Here is a 19,214-nt window from a genome sequence, read left to right as displayed (position 1 = left end):
AATTACATAGAGGGCACGAGCATGTTAAGTAGTCACAGTTTTCCATTATGATTGGAAAAAAACAACAATTTATTAATTTGCCATCTAATTTAGAAAAAAATGAAAGTGTGATGCTACTGAGAATGATATATAATAAAGTGGATTATTTTTGCATAGGTGTTACGTTATTTTCTTACTGTGACGTTGAAATTCTGGGTCAACTCTGGGAAAGAGGAAAGGATAAGAAAGCATAGGTCATTCTTCATATAAATAGGTTGAGATGGATCACTTAGCATGATGAAAGCAAGTAACGCAGTATTCATTATTCAAGACCTGAACCTGTTGGGTAATAATCACAATTACAGTTCACAAAAAGAGGAACAACTCTATGCGCACTTCCCAAGAGGAAGAAAAAGGCAATGGAATGCCATTTGGATTTTTTTTTTTTTTATTTAACAAAGATATTCCCAAATGAGAAAATGAACAACTAATCAAGCAGGATAGTTTGATGTGAAGCCTCTGTCCTCACAAGGAGCCTAATCAGAACTACCAGAACTCCCAAAAGAGGTGTCTAAACATGAAAAACAGAAAGACTTTTTTATATACGTTTACATCTTCTATACAACTGATGCTTACAGATATTAACAGAAAAAATTGTATACTGAAGTAATGGATTATTCATGAAGTTGTGTAATTTTATTTTTCCTTCTTTTTTTAAATAATTTTAATGCTAATAAATAATAAAAAAGAAAGGAAGAATAAATAAATTAATAAATTTGTGAATACAATATTACCATTACTTTCTTATTTGCATTATTTGGATCAAAAGAATCATCAGAATCATTATCTACCTCAGCTAATGAACAAACAAACCCATCCAGTTCCTAAGGAGACAACGATTTTAGACCAGGACAAGGATAAAATAAAACCTCTGAAGCAAATCCTGCCCTCCTTCTACTCAAAGAGCATCACACATCTAGCACAAAAACAGCCATTCAGCCCCAGAAAGAATAGCTTGCAGATGTCACTGCCAGGCACAGTTTGCTATCAATCTAAAAATAAGACACACAATCTTAGAAGAAGCTGAAGAAGCATTCTAGAAATTCTTTGCTAACTAGCAAAGGGCTGGACACATTCAGAAGTTAATAAGCCTTTTCCAACACAGGGTAGATGAGCAGTTGTTAAACCTTCTTCCTAGAGCTTGCTGGAGCACTTAGAAAAGACTGTGGCTTATCTTGGAAGCTGAAAAATCTCTTTTTCTCACAGACCAGACACATGGCATGCTGCAAGATTTAACTGTAGCTGCCATTCTAGGCTTTTTACTTCATTCTGCTCCACAAAGCACAACAGTGAAACACATCTGTTTTGGCATTCTTCATTAGTTGTGACAAAAAAAAAAAAAAAAAAAAAAAAGAAGTTGGAACCACAGCCTCATCACCTATCATGGAAGATGTCACTCTGTATCATCAGGGTGCACAGTAGGAATGGATCTGGACTCACAGTTCCTCGGAGGGAAGTTGAATACATTTGGCGGCAGCTGGTAGAATAAGGAATATATTGAGCTCATCCTTTCTTTCCCTCTGGCTCAAAAAGACCTCTTCCCAAAGGACAACAGCTTCAGTCAAGCTAAGTAAGAAGATGTGCTGTGAGCTGGGAACTGTTTTCAGATTTTCAAAATTTTGTTTCAGTACAGAGAAGGTTAGACTTAGCATGCCTCTAAAGATGTAAGCAAGAGAGGGTTTGCATGAACCAGAAAGGTACATTCGCTCAAGGCCTTGCTAAAAACTACCTCTGGGTATCTTTTATCCTTAATGATCAGGCAGAACAGATGGCTAACGGGTGACAGTCCCTGCCTGGAAGCAGTGGGGTTTATTTTGTGCCCAAAAGCTGGTCCCATTCCATGGCTGGGTGCCCACTGCAATCTGCAGTTTGGAAAGGGTCTGAGGGTGAGGGTAGGGTCAGACTAAAGGGGGCAGATAGTAGACAACCAGAGGAGACCAATGGGTTGGGCTGAACAAGCAAGGGACATTGGATTGAATTTTGTAATAGAAGATACCACAGCAGAAGAAGCTGTGAAACATGGGCAGAGGGCATGAGGATTGTTCCATGGTGGGAATCAGTAACAATACAAGTAGAGCACTGAGAGAAGAAACAATACTGAATAAGCTACATAAGAAATACATAAATCTTTGTCAAGATAAAAAGTTGATAATCTGATTTTTTCTTTATGTACATGTAAAGGAATGGATTAAGGAATGCCATTGATTGTAAAATAGACCTGTTTCTTTCACCTTGTCTAATTCCAGATCATAAAAGGATCATTTCCTACATAGGTTTCAAAATAATCTACATTTTTGAATAGGCAGTCAACTACAAAACTAATACAGAACAGTTAATTCAGATGCAAATATGAACAATTACAGTAACACAGAACTCATATTTAGCAATCTATGGGCCAGATACTCAGATAATGAAAACTGAAATAAATGTTGGTATATATAAATTCAGAGATTCTTACCCTGCATTTTCATATATTTCAGTCTGCATGTCAGTGTGCTATTAACTGAACTAAGCTTAAAATTGTGTGTGCAGTCTTAAAGATAATTTTTGAAAAGTGTGGCCTTCTGAGGATAGTTATTTAAAATTCAGAAGGCTGCCCAGAATATCAGAGTAAGTTCAGCGTTAGTGTAATTTTTCAACCTGACCCCAGAGGCCTACGAACTAAAATGCCAGCAGATTAAAATGCCTTTTAAGAACCGTATTGCACTAAGTATATATATGACAGAGTTATACTTTGAGTTATAAGCAGGCAGTATCACTTTTGAAGCAGCAGTTGACACAGTCAAGCTAGAACAATTTTGCTCTAGTGTGTGCCACAGAGCTGCAGGACCAGGCTAATACAGGGGCCTCCATTACTATAACAACAACTTCAAGGTTAGTTCTAGGGGGTCAGAGTCAGGCCTGCCACCCGCTGAAAGCAGTCAAGAGGAAGATACAGTTTTGGCCAGAGTAACATCTGCTTTTTCATAGTTTATAGGAAGCTATTGGCACCAGTATGACATTGTCACAAAATGTGTCATGATCTTTCTCCCTGGATGTCTCAACCTAACATCTGTTCAAAGTACCTTTCTAACTTAGGCTGAAATATTTAACAGACACACTTATTGCCACAAACGATCATGTTTGCATAACAAGACAATCTGCAAACAGATTTGCAGAGCTAGGTTATAATTTTTGAGCTTTATCCAAGAAATAGGCTGGACAAAAAAGCCTCATATTTGAAAGAAAGGCACCTAAAGAAATCTCAAACTCATGGTAAATTTTGTGTCTGCCCCAGATTTCAGACAGGCTACTAGTTCACTGTCCCATAGCAACTGTTTGGTACGAGCTCCTCTTCTTCTGGGCTGCGTGACTTGCATTCATATATGAAAGCTACCATCCCTGTAGAACAAACTGAAGGGACAGAAGAAATAAGGGCAAAGGTAACATAGGCTTTGCATCGCAGGAGGATACAAGGAGCGGGATGCTCTTCAGAACATTAATTACAGTTGTAGTTAGTAGACATGCTTCGGCCAAATCCTAAAGAAGCTCCAGGCCAGCTTTAGATTTACTTATTTAACTAATACTTTTTAACTGTTACTGACAAAGTTAAACATTTTAGAATGCACTCAGTTCTCCTTAATCATTGCACACCATACCTAGTGATAAAATTCATTTATACTTTGGTAAGGGTGTGTGCAATACATATTTAATAATTAATTAAAAATTGGTATCTACAGGTTCATCATAAACAATCAGACACCCCTTTCCCAGATTTTTACCAGGGGTCTTTAAATATCAGTTTCAGTCCTATTATTTTTTGACATATTTATGGAGTGTCATATTACACATAATTTTCAAAGCATGAAGAATTTTAGAGAATTCAGTGGTTTCTCTAGGAAAGCAAAGTAAGCAATATGCATATTATCCCAACTTCCAAACAAAAACTAAGCTCACTATCTTGGTACGCTTCCCTGAGTTTCTATTTTCTAGAAAAATCTTCATTTATTCTTTGGTCAAGCCAAATACCTTGTACTGAATAATGAAACTTATGTTTGGCTTCTATTTATTCTATTTATCAGATTCAGGTGCTTTTTTTGTTTGTTGTTTTTTTTTTTTTTGTTGTAGGTTGGTTCCATCAGGTTCATTTTATATGTACTTATGCAATAGTTAAATCATACTCCTTGAGACTCCCCTGAGAGATATCCTAAAAGCATCACTTAGTGGAAGATATGGCTAAAAGATTTAGGTTTGTTCTTTCTCCCCTTAAATCAATGTAGCTTGCCAGAGCTCTAGCTGAAAGCATTGTCCAGAGAAGGGCCCTGGGACATCATGACCTTCCCCTTGAGATTCAGTCTTACTTCACACCTGAGGTCACAGCATTTGGAGGCAATTATTTTACCATTGGTAGGAAAGTATTATCTCTCTGCTAGGTAACTTTCCCCTCAAAGCACTGTAGTTTACATCTGCAAACCATGAACCACAAAACCAGTACTGATGGATTACAATGAGAAGTATAATCTCTCTTAGACCATATTTTTATTTACCCACACTTTATATACCACACCCAGATTAATTTTCACTTTTTGAAGATTTTTTTTATCCTGCATCAGTAAAAGAATCATAAAACCTGAAAAAGCAGAAAAAGATGAAGAAAGGGTTGAGAAGATGACTTGCAGATATTGTAAAGAATGCAACAGTGATGCTAAATAACAAGAAATAAAAACCTGTGATAATAACCACTATATTGTATTTTTCCTTTATAACTAAATTAATTAGTCCACTGTCATACAATTAGTTATCAAAATTGTTTCCAACTATCCTGTGCAAGGGTAATTTTATTTAGCTGAGAAGGTCTGTATTTTAAAGCTTAAAGGTGTTTGATTTCTGAGACTACACCATAAAAGATTTGTCATAATTTTTTTCTGACATACAGGATACTGAATTTTTTCTCCATTTATATTCTCTGACAAAAGTTAGTAATGCATCTTCAAGAAGTGCTTGTACCCTCACTTCTCTAAACCAGATTTTTCAATACTTTGCAAACTTCTGTCAGCAAATTCACTGCAAATAGGTATTAGCTTTCCTATGGCAGGATAAACTGGATAAACTGACCCAAGCATTTGATGAGAAATGTAACTATAAACAAAGAAAAGTATGCAGAACAGTAGCTACTGTTTTCTAAAACATTTTACCAGGTTTAAATCTTCTACTACTTTCAGAACATTATTGCATATACCACAGTTAATGACTGCTTACAAACAAGTGTTAAGCCCCTTTTACATTATTTGTCAAAACGTTATGCTGTGCTGTAGCAACACCACTTATATCAGTGAAGTTCATTCCTAACAAGAAAAGTGAATAAATGCTGTCTATGTATTTGAAGTCAGACTGACCTAAATAAAACTGCATCTATGCAAGTGAACTAAATGGTGCTGTGCCCTGGAACTATTCCTTTTTACTGAAACATCAAATCTCAGAGCAGTCCTAACACTATTTTGATCTTGATATTTGACCAGTAGTCTCCCAAGGGATTCCTGGGCACAAGTAGGGCACTAGTCCAGCTTGGGGCCTGTTCCCAAGAGGCAGTCTAACTGCAGCCTGTACTCAGAAGGCTGAGGGAATTTAACCATCTGGAAGTGGTGATGCTTTTCTGGCCTTCAGGCTAGGGGGAGGCCTTTCATCATCCAGTTTATTCAGAAAAAAATATAGACAAGGAGCAGAAATACAGCTGTAACAGAATAAAAAAAAAAAAAAAAAGAAAGAAAAAAATCTAAGCAACAAACACTCCCAATTAGTCTCCCAACAGTAAATATTCTCATTATTGCTGTAATAAAAGAGACAAACCCTGACAAATCTGTTCTCTTGTGTCCCTGGGGATAAACAGAAGTGAGTGGCCAGGTTCTGTCTACCACCGTGCTGGGGATTTACACTTTATCTCCATGCTGTGCTTTCCATATTGATGCAGTGCACTGGTGCTGATATACATCCAAGTCTAGAGGCAAGCTGTCTCATTCATAAGCACTACTTACTGATACATGTCAAGTCACATAAACAACACATACTCAACTAATTCCTGAAACAGCAGACTAAGTAAATTAGATTTCTTTCCAGCTGGCCACTAAATGTCTTTGAAACCTACACCCTAAGCTTAAGTACAGTTCAGTCAGAGGACATTTCCTCTTAAGAGTTGCTAAAAAGACACACATGATTTCACACTCGCTATTTTCCTTAAGTTACAGCAAAGAGACAATTCCTTTCCTCTTTCTGTTCTCACCTTAAGTCTGCCTCAATGAATGAGCTATATTCAGGAATAAAACAATAAGCAAATTTTCCAAGAAAGCACCTGGTTACCTTCCCAATATTTTCACTTTATCCATTAGACCAAATCTACGATCTACCCAATGGTGTGGCTCTAAAAACTGAGTAAGAAGTATTGTCTCCATCAGGAAAAATGTTTGGAGCCTTCAAAATTCCTTTTGCAAGTTGCAAAAGGAAGTTAAAAATCTTAAAGGATTAAAAAGAAAAACATTTTTATTAGGGACAAATCAAGAGTCTTGTGCCAATATTTTGGGGACAATTTTTTCCGGTTTTGATTTTTCCTTATTTTTACAAAAATTACCTTAGAGATTAAAAAAAAAAAATAAAAATATGTTTATGAACATAGAAAATGTTTGAAAATCTGTCTTTTCTACAGGCAGAGTTGGTTTCAAGGAACTTCTATGTCTAAAAATCATAAATTTTAAAAAAGAAATTTCAACCAGCTTCAGGTTTTTCATGAGAGCTGACTATCTTCAAAGAAAATACTTTGGTGATGAAAAGTTTTTATCCATTCTGAAATGACATTAAAAATATGGAATTTTCAAGAATTATTTCAATATTTCAAGGTGACAAATGAGAGGCATTAATCAGATACGTTTATATAAAAGAGAAATTTATTTGAAAGTTTAGAATTTTTTTCTTTTTCTTCCCCCCTCTTTATCTCAGTGAAATTCTTCCCTGCTTCCCCCAAAAAAGCATAAAAGAAAAATGACATACATATCTTTAAGAAACTTATATGCTACTTGGTACTAAACAAAAAGAAACCTACAGATTTTGCTTTGTTAAGAAGAAAGATGGCAAATCTGAATGACAGATAAATATTTTTCAATCCATTTTTGTTAAAGAAAATAACTTCTGTTCAAGGATAATGCTGGTAAGTGAAGTTTCTGTCATGAAATTCATCCTTTGTTTTTCTTGCCATTAAGTTGTGTAAGGCAGAGTGTAAAACAGTCTCTAAAGCATCTGCACTGTAAATACCTTTGCTACACACCAGGAGAGAAGAAAATTCAGTTACAACACTGTAGGTCCAATAAAAAAGGGAGGAAAGAGATGTTGATTCATGTTCACCTGCATCTATCGCACTAGAAGCCGGGGAGCAGCCCTGAAGGAACTGCTGGGAAAGCAACCACAGAAATTAAACATGCTTTTAGCTAGATCTGAATGGAAGTCTGGGCCTTGTTTTTCTTCAGTTGCTTTTTGAAGCACAGGTTGTTCAGCTATGCCTGAAGGAATTTGAGAGGATCTGGTTTGAGACCATCTTAAGAACCTGAACATGCACAAGTCCATGGGACGTGATGAAATCCATCCACAGGTCCTGGAGGAGCTGGCAAATGAAGTTGCTAAGCCACTGGCCATCATATTTGAAAATTCGTGGCAGTCAGGTGAAGTTCCCGATGGAAAAAGGGAAATATAACCCCCATTTTCAAGAAGGGGAAAATAGGAGACGCGGGGAATTACAGACCAGTCAGTCTCACCTCTGTGCCTGGTAAAATCTTGGAGCACATTCTCCTGGACAGCATGCTAAGGAATATGAAAAACAACAAGGTGCTTGGGGACAGCCAGCATGGCTTCACTAAGGGGAAATCCTGCCTGACCAATTTGGTGGCCTTCTATGATGGGGCTATAGAATTGATGGACAGGGGTAGAACCGCTGATGTCATCTACCTGGACTTGTGCAAAGTGTTTGACACTGTCCCATACTACATCCTTCTCTCTAAATTGGAGAGGCATCAATCTGGTATATGGACCACTCGGTGGATAAAGAACTGGCTGGATGGCCGCACACAAACAGTTGTGGTCAATGGCTCAATGTCCAGCTGGAGACCAGTAACGAGTGGTGTCCCTCAGGGATCGGTGTTGGGACCAGTCTTGTTCAACATCTTTATTGGTGATATGGACAGTGGGATTGAGTGCGCCCTCAGCAAGTTTGCCAATGACACCAAGCTGCATGATTCAGTTGATACGCAGGAGGGAAGGGATGCCATCCAGAGGGACCTTGACACACTTGTGAGGTGGGCTGATGTCAACCTCATGAAGTTTAACCATGCCAAGTGCGAGGTCTTGCACCTGGGTCGGAGCAATCCCAGGCACAGGTACAGGTTGGGCAGAGAAGAGATTCAGAGCAGCCCTGAGGAGAAGGACTTGGGGGTGCTGGTCGATGAGAAAACGAACATGAGCCGGCAGTGTGCGTTCGCAGCCCAGAAAGCCAACCGTATCATGGGCTGCATCAAAAGGAACGTGACCAGCAGGTCAAAGGAGATGATCCTGCCCCTCTACTCTGCTTTCATGTGACTTCACCTAGAGTATTCTGTGCAGTTCTGGTGTCCTCGACATTAAAAGGACATGGAACTGTTGGAACAAGTCCAGAGGAGGGCCACGAGGATGATCAGGGGACTGGAGCACCTCCCGTATGAAGACAGGCTGAGAAAGTTGGGGCTGTTCAGCCTGGAGTAAAGGAGGCTGCATGGAGACTTCATAGCAGCCTTGCAAGATATGAAGGGCGCCTATAAGGGTGCTGGGGAGGGACTCTTCGTTAGGGACTGTAGTGATAGGACAAGGGGTAATGGGATAAAACTTAAACAGAGGAAGTTTAGATTGGATATAAGGAAGAAGTTCTTTCCTGTAAGGGTGGTGAGGCACTGGAATGGGTTGTCCCAGGAAGCTGTGAACGCTCCATCCCTGGAGGTGTTCAAGGCCAGGTTGGACAGAGCCTTGGGTGACATGGTTTAGTGTGAGGTGTCCCTGCCCATGGCAGGTGGTTGGAACTAGATGATCTTAAGGTCCTTTCCAACCCTAACTATTCTATGATTCTACGTTTCTATAAGGAAGTGAATTTCATTTGTAGGTCAGAAGTCACTGAATATAGGATACTATAAGAGGGGATAGCAATGTCAGTTGTAACTAGAGTTTTTTAGTGTATGCAAACTGAAAACTTCTAATCCTAGAACAAATTTTCAGTAATTCTCCTGAAATCTTTTCTACTTCTGACTGAAAACTCTGTGGTTGCCAAAAAGCTTATAAGTAATATTTTCTTTCTTGAATTATTTACCAAAAATATTATAATACATTATTTTAGCCAGATAGTGCATCCCCATTCAGCAATGTAATTTTCCACTGGAAGACAAATAAGGGTGTGTTGTTTGACTATACTGATAGACTCTTCGCTGATGTGCTTTTTCCTACTGCAAATTTGGTTTCTTTACATTGGATATTAATCCTTTCACAAGAGTGAAGCATGTGAAATTATAAATAGGAAGGATTTGCTGTCACCTCTGACATTATTTATACTTACACAGCAGTAACAAAAGTGAGGACATGCAGCAACAAATTACCAAAAATCATTTTCCCCAAATCTTACTTCTGACATCATACTAAATTTACCTACACTCAATCTAGTCAATTGTTTTTTCAGCTTGAAAAGCTGATGTTAAAATGTTGTATATCTATTTACTGTATTAAATTCAGTGTTGTATTAAATGCTCCTCTGCTCTACTGTCATCTATTTTTCGAAAGCTCCACATTACATTCACAGATAATATTTCCTGGTTCTTCAATGTAAGACCATAGTTGCTTTTTCAAGTCTTTACAGGAAGACCTTGGCTCTGATTGTAGATGACACTAGCCTGTAGCTGGCAAAATATCTTTCAGGTTCATATTTTTCAGGACATGATGTAACATTGACTTCAGACACTGAATTTTGTTTTCTCCTCTTTCAGGAGTCAGTTACCTTTTTTTTTCCCTTTTTTCTTTTTGTTTTTTTTTTTTTTCTTGGCAGCACTGGCTATTATTTATAGCCTTAGGTTTAAAACATTCTGCAGGAGAACCATTGGACCCTGCTGTTTTACCTTCAGGAAACAGTTTAACCACTCTCAGCTATTTACTGCTGTCAAATCTTCCTCAGTGGCTTCATGGTCAGAAAGGAAGTCCAGCCAGCAAATCCCTGCTGGGGTGAAGAAACCAGGCAGTAACAAAGTTGGGCATTATACAGATTTTAATATTAAAAGGAAAAAGATACGTATGTGTGAGTGTGCACATGTATACAGACAGACAAATGTGTATACAAACACACACAAAATCTGCTAGGGCCATCTGGATTTCTACATGGAAAACGGTTATTTTCTGGCTTTTGTCTTTTTTTTTGAAGATCCCACCCTATCAGTACATCAGCTTTAGTACTTTTCCCATGGCCAGAACACATCAGGTAACTCAACTTTGGTTATTCTGGTTTTAACCTCTATTTCATTTATTTTTATGTTTTATTTCTGTCTTAAGGATCTTTCACCAAAGAGTACGTATTTTCTCCTCTTAAAAAAAAAAAAAAAACGAACAAAGCACATTCTTACACATTTTTACTTCTCTTTGCCATGTCTCCACGATTTCCAACTTTCTTTCTAGGTTCATTTAGGGGTTAGTTAAACTCAGCTGTGTCTGTATGCCTCACAAAAGTCATAACTTCTATAGGAGTACCTGGTAAGAGAAAAAATAAAAACAAACCTGTCTGAACAGAATCCAGGATGCAGTGTAAACCCATTTCCACTGATGTAAACTGACTTGTCTCCCGTGAGATGCCCATTTTCTAATGCTGCCATCATAGAAGAAATGCCAGGTTGCAAAGGGAAGTTTTGATGTAGGTTGAATGTCCATCAGTTAGTGCAGAAAGTTTACATTCTGCTGAGCAAGCTTAAGTACCTGTTGTAGATGACAAATCCCTTATTCATTGGCTCAGTTTCCACTTAATTCTACATAGGATTAGTCCATTAATATTAATATTTCCTTTACATATTTTTGAGGGGAAAATAGCATATAAGTATTGATTATAAATTTGTTCACGAAGTCCTTCTACCAGTCTTTTGGCTTTTTTGTTGTTTTTTTTTTGTTGTTTTTTTTTTTTTTTTTGGTATTCACAGAGATTTTTTAGCAATTTGTGCTATAATGTAAAAACCTATCATCCCCTGGTAGACTGAATATGTGTCTGTTATAATACAGTCTAATAGTTTTATTTATGACAGCCCTTTGGAGACTCCATCAACTGTGCGCAGTCAAGATTGTTCAAGCCATTATAATTCAAGATTGTATTACAGTGATTTGAATGGATAAAAGTTCTTTCATCTCCAAAAGAGAAACAGATTGATAGGCACTGTTCTGTAACATATCAGGACAAATGTGTTACTTTAATCCCCTAGACAGACAGCTGTATTTCCTAAAGCAACACTGTTGCAAGCAGTAGGATGCATAAAGACTAAGAGTGGTAGTGCACAAAAAGTACAGCAATTAGAATTATTTTTTTGTAATGTGAAATATTCTATGTCAACTTAGGTGCCTTTAAAAGCCTTATAAAAAGGTTTGGGGGTATTCAATAGTTTAAACATGGAGGCATGCCTTTGACTTGTATCCTTGAAAAATTGCTGGATCTTACAAAATTGGCTATTAAAGTCTACCTTATGCAGTATCAGTTCCTGATACCATATCTAAAGTTGACTTTGTGGTAGTCCTTCATGATAAACTTTGTCCTTCGCATCTTATCTGCAAAAGTTCATTTCAATTAGAAATATTAAAGAGTACAGCTGAGCAACTCTTTTTAAAATAGTTAATAGCATTCAGTACTTCTGAAGTATTTAAAAAAAAATTAAAAATATCAAAAAAGTAGAAATATTTAAAGCTTTTCCCCTGGTAGTTAAAAATTAAGGTTGTCTGATGCTCACAATATTTTTCATAACCACAGATTTAAGCACTTGAATAAACTTGGGAAAATTTTACTTTTCATGGTCATTGATCACAAAAGCATCTTTGTTCAACAAAACATATGATTAGGTCCCTTTGAGGTCAGCACATGCTTAAAGATTAATATTTATTTAACAGCTTTGCTGATGTGAATCTTTCTGCAATTACGATTTCATCTGATTATGTTAACAATGCACAGTAATGCTTGTTTGTTCCGGAAGAAATTTTGTGCTTACAGACTTGTAATACTTGAGAGAGGGTGTGTGGAGCTAATGCAATTTATGCAACAGGACAGGAGTACTATTAAGTCCTATTGCTGGGTTGGGCAAACTAAGTGCATAAATAATATAGAAAAACATAATTTTGGTGGCAAATCATGTCTGGGTATTTTCCTTAAAGATTAAAACTTCTGCTCTTGATTATTTTTTTTTAACTTGCAAGCATTTGTATTCTGAACCCAAACTAAACTCAACTAGTTTTTCTTGTATATCCATCTTTATTTCATTTAGCCAGTAGTGTATCATTTCAATCTGCATGCTTTTCTGGGGAAGATCATATTTTCAAGGAAATATCCTGATAAAAGTAAGAGAAAACTAAACATGCACACACACACACACACGAAAACAAAATACGTTTGAGACTAGACATAGGCCAGTAATTTATATTTTAAGTTGCATGTGACACTCTTTCCTTGTTCTGTTGCACTGCATTTAGATATTGTATGGCTCTCCAGACATGTTATGCATAATTTTACATGCCATCTGCTTTACATGCCAGGTTCCATATGTACTACGTATAACCTAAAAGCAATATTTTGATTGATTTGAGCTACAGTGGAGGCTTTTGTTCTTAAATTGCTCGATAGAAGAATACAGTCCTAAACAAATTATCTGACAAATATGTTCTAGGACTAGCAAACAATCAAATTTATTTTGAGAAAATTTTAAAGGTGTAATAATTACAAAATTCAGGTGACTTTCAACAATCCCACTAATATTGCTTCCTAGATTTGAATGCTAAGAGACCTGTAAACACTTGCTACCATTGACTTAACAACCATAACAATACAATAGCATAAACATGTTTCAGTCAGGCCAGGCAAAGGACAGCAAATATAGACTAGAAAAAGATATATCTAAATAAAGATGAACAGCACTTGTCCTAAAAACAGAATAGGGTTTATAAAGATGATAAAAGCAGCTAATGCATATGCAGAACCATGTCCTGGAGATTCCCAGTACTTCATTTTCTGGCTTCTTTCAACCCTGTTTTAAACACTCAAAGCTTATCTACTCTTCAGTTACAGGTAAGCCTAAAAAAATAACTTTCTATTTGGACATGCTGTCCACAACAGTATCTGGCTGTATTTCTATATGCACATATGAATAGTAAGTACTGGAACACAAAATGAAAAGAATACAGAATTTCAGATGATGGCTCTCAGGACAAAACTGAAGATTAACGCAAATGTATGTCCTCATTTTTAGAACTGCTGACTCTTTTCATCCAAGCAAGCAAAGAAGATTAAGCATTGCTTTGGACCTTCAAAAAAAAAAAAAAAAAAAAAAAAACACCAACACCCCCAGAAAAAAACCCACAAAATCAAACAAAAAAAAAAAAAACCCAAACAAAACCAATCCAAACCTCTTAACATGGAAATAATCACCATATTTTTATCATTTGGCATGAAATTGAAGTATTATCACCAAAAAAGAAAGAAAACCACCCCCCAAAAAACAACACTATAGCATTGCATTTTATCAGTAAACAGCAGATAAAATGAAGAACACATGAAGCAACAAAGCAGCTCAAAGAAACTTTTTCTCCATGCAATGTCTCCTAAAATATGCACCCTTCCCTTCCATAGATGGCATATGATAAAAGAAACATTTGAATAAGGGAATTAGAAAGGAACTTGTATTATGACATTTTAAGAAGGAGGTTCTATCTTCCTGATGTAATTGCAAGGGAAAAGAGATAATCAGTAAAGCATTTGTCCATCTTACAGGGTTTTTTCCATTGTAACATGAACATCTTAATCTATTCACATTTCCGTATCAGTGGCATGTTCAGTTCAATTCAATGGCAGTTCTAGCAGAAGCCTACAAATAACAATGAACAAGAGATGCAACTTCTCAAACTTTTTTTATACTTGCCTATTACCAGAAACTTATGCTTAGAAGGGAAACATTATTATTTGACCATAACTGAGACAGGTTATTTTTCTTATTATATTAGGTTTGCATGGCAAGGTTTTGGGAGTGGGGGGCTAATGGAGTGGCTTCTCTGAGAAGCTGCTAGAAGCTTCACCCGTGTCTGACAGAGCCAATGCCAGCTGGCAACAAGACAGACCCACTGCTGCTCAAAGCTGTGCCCATCAGAGATGGTCGTAGCACCTAGAGGATAACATAGTTAAGAAGAGGAAAAACTGCTGCTCAACAACAGTTGGAATAGAGGAGTGAAAATACAGAAGAGAAACATCTCTGCAGACTCCAAAGTCAGTACAGAAAGAGGGCAGAAGGTGCCCTAATGGTTTAAACCACGACAACGAGGCACCAGAGCAGAGATTCCCCTGCAGCCCGTGGTGCAGACCACGTTGAGGCAGCTGTGCTCCTGCAGCCCATGGAGATCCACAGTGGGGCAGGTCTCCACCTGCAGCCTATGAAGGACCCCACATTGGAGCAAGGGGATGCCCAAAGGAGGCTGTGACCCCTTGGGAAGCCCGTGCTGAAGCAGGTAACTGGCAGGAGTTGTGGCCCCTTGGAGGAGCCCACGCTGGAGCAGGTTCACTGCAGGACTTGTGACCCCTCATGGGAACCCATGCTGGAGCAGTCTGTTCCTGAAAGACTGCACCCACAGAAGCGACCCAGACTGGAGCAGCCTGTTTGTGAAGGACTGCACCCCGTGTGAGGGACCTACACTGGAGCAGTTCATGTAGAACAGCAGCTTGTGGGAAGGACTCACATTGGAGAAGTCCCTGAAGGACTGTCTTCCATGGGAGGGACCCCATGCTGGAGCAGGAGAGGAGTGTAGGAGTCCTCCCCATGAGGAGGAAGGAGCAGCAGAGACAACCTGTGATGAACTGATCCCAAGCCCCATTCCCCATCCCTTTGTGCAGCTGCAGGAGAGGAGGCAGAGAAGCTGCAAATGAAGCTGAGCCTGGGAAAAAAGGTGGGGGGAAGGTGTTTTAAGGTTTGGTTTTATTTCTCATTATCCTACTCTGATTTGATTTGTAATAATTAAGTTTCCCAGGTCAAGTCTATTTGGCCCATGTCAGTACCTGGTGAGTGATCTCCCTCTGTCCTTACCTTGACCCATGAGCCTTTGGTAATATTCTCTCTCCCCTGCCCAGTGAAGGAGGGGAGTGATAGAGCAGCTTTGGTGGGCATCTGGTGTCCAGTCAGGATCACCCACCACATATATCAATGTAATAGTCATATTCTTCATGGTATATGGGCATAATTCTGATGCTTGACAAATTGTTGACACATGCAGCATTTTTGGGGTTCTTTCAGCACTCAGAATTAAAAAAAAAAAAAAAAAAAGAAAGAAGATGAATAAAAAATTGTCTTCATACTTTCATTTTTAAGGCATTCCAAGCAATCGAAAGTGGGTAGTCAGGTTACAGGAATGAGGCTAGCTTTTGCCATTTGAATATCAATATTTTTATTTGGTGTTTCATTATATATCTGACTGCTCCCAATCTAAACACTGCACTGAAAAGAGGATGTTCTGTGAACTAGAACTTCCATCTGCTAATGGATTTTTTTTTTTTTGCATAAAATCTGTTTTGCAGTCCATATGAATATGGGCCTTTTAATTATTAATTAGAAGCATTTTTTCTTATTTGTTTCTGTGCTGTGAAAGAGTTCTTAAAAACAGGATAAAAAATTAATGTACATTTAAATTTTTCTCCTCCCTAGAGGGAGGCTGTTCATGAGTTAAATGCTTATGCAACACCTTTCCTTACAAACTGTACTACATTTCTCTTCTTACTTCTCTGTTGAGCATTTCTGGGCCTGATCCAGAGGCCACCGAAGTCAGTGGGAGCCCATCCACTGGCCCTCTTCCTCTGCCTCTAACTTTTTAGTGAAAAAAAAAAAAATATATATATATATATATATATATCTCACTGGAAAACTGTAAGGTACTAACCTAATAATACTTTACAGGGTCCATAGGTAAAATAATGGACTTCAATCCATCTTGAAACGTGACAAGAAATCACTTTTCTATTTCTCCACTACAAAGTGGGAATGAAAATCCAGAAGATGTTTCTGACACAGTGCAGCTAAATCTCTTTGGTTAAAAAGCTGGCTTTTTAAAAATGAAGTTTCTTTTATACAGCTCTATAACTTTGCCATCTCTCAGCCTTCTGCCCAGTCCCTTTCACTCAGTATTGGCCAGAACCTTCTTCCTCTGAACTCCATTGGGAGTTTTGCCATTGACTTTAATGGGAGAGTTATACCCAGGTTCCAAAACACTAAGAAAAGATACCATTGTCAAAGCAGAGATTCTCAAAGTAGGAAAAATAAATATTTAAATTACTTATCAAAATGCATTTCAAAATCTCCAGCAGTAGTCAGCTTTTATATACGTACCCCAAAAATTGCACCAGACAGTCTAGGAGAACAAAAAGCCCCTTGCCTGGAGACCCTGGCATTTGGTAGCTGGAGCTGAACCCCAGCCACAGCCAGAGTTACCCGTGCGCAAACCCTAGCTAAGAGCGCTGATAGCAAACACTGCAAACATTAAGCTTTCCCTGAGGGACGAGCGTTTTGAAGAACACGGGTGGAGCAGCCGGGAAGGAGAGCAGCTGGCACCTCCTGTCCGCGCTGCCTGGCACCGGCCGAGGCTCCTCTGCCCCAGCACCTGGGTGCTCCCGTCAGCAGGTGAGACGCGCGGCGGAGCTTCCTCTCTGCCCGGACGGCGGCACCGCGGCTCCCGAAACACCGCGGTAGCAGTCCCCCGAGACATCGCGGAAACCGAGGTGGGGAGAAAGCGGGGCACCGTCCCCGGGGCGCTCCGGGGGCACCGTGTCCTTCGCGTCCCGTCCCCAGCGAGGCGCAGCGCGGAGCCTCCGGGAACGGAGCCCTCAGCACGGCAGGGCACCCTCCACACCTTTCCCGCCCACGGGGGACCCCGGCGCGGCGCGGAGCCCAGTACTCACCGCGGTGCTGCAGGCACCAGGCAGCAGCGCAAGCGGAGCGCCCCAGCCCCGGCCGGTGCGCGCTGCGGTGCGCGAACCCCGTTCCTCTGAGCCCACATCCAAGACCCGGCAGCGAAGCTAAAAGTCCTTCTGAGGAGCACCCGGCGAGCCCCACCGCCTCCTGCCTCGGATCGCTGTCACCTCCCCTCCCCTCGCCCAACCCCCCCCCCCTCCCCGCGGGCGGCACCATTATAAAGCGATCCCTAACCCGTCACATCACGCACCGGCAGAGGTGCCGATACTCGTTGCTACTTACCGGGCATCCTTCAGAGCGGCGGGCGGGAGCGAGGGAGGAGGAGGAGGAGGAAGGAGGGAGGGACAGAGTGGGGTGGGGGATGTTCCTGGCGGGCTGCGCGGCGCGGCGCGGCGCTGCTCGGCAGCCTGGGCAGCTCGGCAGAGTGCTGCGAGTCCGTGAGTGCCTCCGTGCGTGTGTGCGCGTCGCTGGACACAAGCGAGCGGAGACTTAGGCACGGAGGGGCGGCGGGAGGCGGCGGGGGAGCTCAGAGGCGCAGCTTGCGCGGCGCGGCCCAGTGAGGCCCAGCGCGGCCCCGGCCCCTCGGCCCCCCACTGCCTCTCGCTGCCCCCCGCGCCCCTCCGCCTCGGCGGGAGCTGCCGGGTAAGGGGCTGGGGAAGGCGTGCATCCTCCCCGGTGGCACACGCTCCGCGGGCGGGGAGGAGGGGAGAGCGGGAGGAGGGATTAAATATAACGATAATAAAAAAGCCCAATCGCCAGGAAAGAAAAGGGAAAACCGGCAAAACTCTTGTCTCTACTTCTCGGCCGAGGTTTGAGCCCCCCGCCCCAAAGTCGGGGGTTTGAGCTCCGCGCCGGGAGCCTCCACCGCCCGCTGTGCAGCACGGCAGCAGCTGCCGCTGCCGGTAGCGCCCAGCCTAGAGCTGGAGCCTCTCCCCGCGCACGGAGGAGCCTCCCTCTTTCCTTCCTTCCATCCCTCCCTTCTTCCCTCCCTCCCAGCCCTCTAAGGCAGGCAGCGCGGGCAGGTGCTGTCCGCCAGCTTTCCCGGCGGCCGAGGTCAGACCAGGGCCCTCCGTCAGCAGCGGCCGGGCTCCGCCGGTGGCGCCGGGTCCGGGACACGGCTAGAAGGGTTAAGCAAGGGGCAAGAGGAAGGGAGCCTGCTGTCCCTGAGAGCCGCCGGCGGGCTTCAGGAGCGGCGGCGGAGGAAGGAAGAAGTGAGGAGGAGCCGCCTCCGCCGGGCAGAGTCTCCTCTCATGCTGCTTTCCGCTCTCGGCTCACCTTCTGCACGAGAGAAATGATCCGCTGGAGAGGAGCGGGAACAGTGCATCGTCACTGCCTGGTTTCTGGGGGGAGAAGGAAAGGAGGGGGAGCACGCAAAGAAGGGAGGGAAGGCATAATTATAAGAATCATATGGAAACGAAAAAAAAAAAAGGGCAATACGCACACAAAAAAAAAAAAAAACCCAACAAAAACCAAACCAAAACAAAAAACGTTCTCGGGAGAGAAATCAAAAATAGCCCCAACAGCACAGAAAGTTGCTTGCTTTGTGATTTGCATTATAAGGCCGCTGCCGCTGCTGCCTGTCTCCTACAGCGTACCCAAGAAATATGCAAGATGGGTGAGAGGGAGCTACACACTTGCTGTAGCTTTCCCTTCCTGACGGTAGTTCACCCTCTCGATTTCTCTACGTGCGTCTCTCAAAAACCCCAAACAAAAACCCTAGCTTCCCTCCCTCCCCCCCATACCACCCCCCCCCCCCCCCCCCCACACACACACACACACTTGCTGGAGGGGTGGCTCCAGGTGGTGGTTTCTGAGTTGTAAATGAAGTTTGGCGGTGGGCGGGGCGGCGGGTAGGGAGGTAGAGTACCCCTGAGCGCGCTCCCGCGGGGTTGCGTCCTCGGGGTTTGGCAGCCCTGGGAAGGAGGGAGCGCACACTGCTGCACCCCACCCGGAGGTAGCCGCGTAGTGCCC

At 41.4% G+C, this 19,214-nt stretch overlaps 1 protein-coding gene across 1 annotated transcript in view; it reads right to left on the bottom strand.

Annotated features, from left to right (window-relative positions):
- Positions 1-17,566, bottom strand: part of HS3ST5 (heparan sulfate-glucosamine 3-sulfotransferase 5) — a 207,402-nt gene extending 189,836 nt beyond the window's left edge. The window contains exon 1 of the mRNA XM_065681042.1: positions 17,526-17,566. The gene's annotated coding sequence lies outside the window, so the exon portion shown is untranslated. The remainder of the gene's footprint in view (positions 1-17,525) is intronic.
- Positions 17,567-19,214: the final 1,648 nt, after the last annotated feature.

This window comes from Lathamus discolor, chromosome 5 (genome assembly GCF_037157495.1).
Source record: "Lathamus discolor isolate bLatDis1 chromosome 5, bLatDis1.hap1, whole genome shotgun sequence".
Classification (NCBI taxonomy): domain Eukaryota; kingdom Metazoa; phylum Chordata; class Aves; order Psittaciformes; family Psittacidae; genus Lathamus; species Lathamus discolor.
This window is presented reverse-complemented; position numbering and strand designations above follow the sequence as displayed.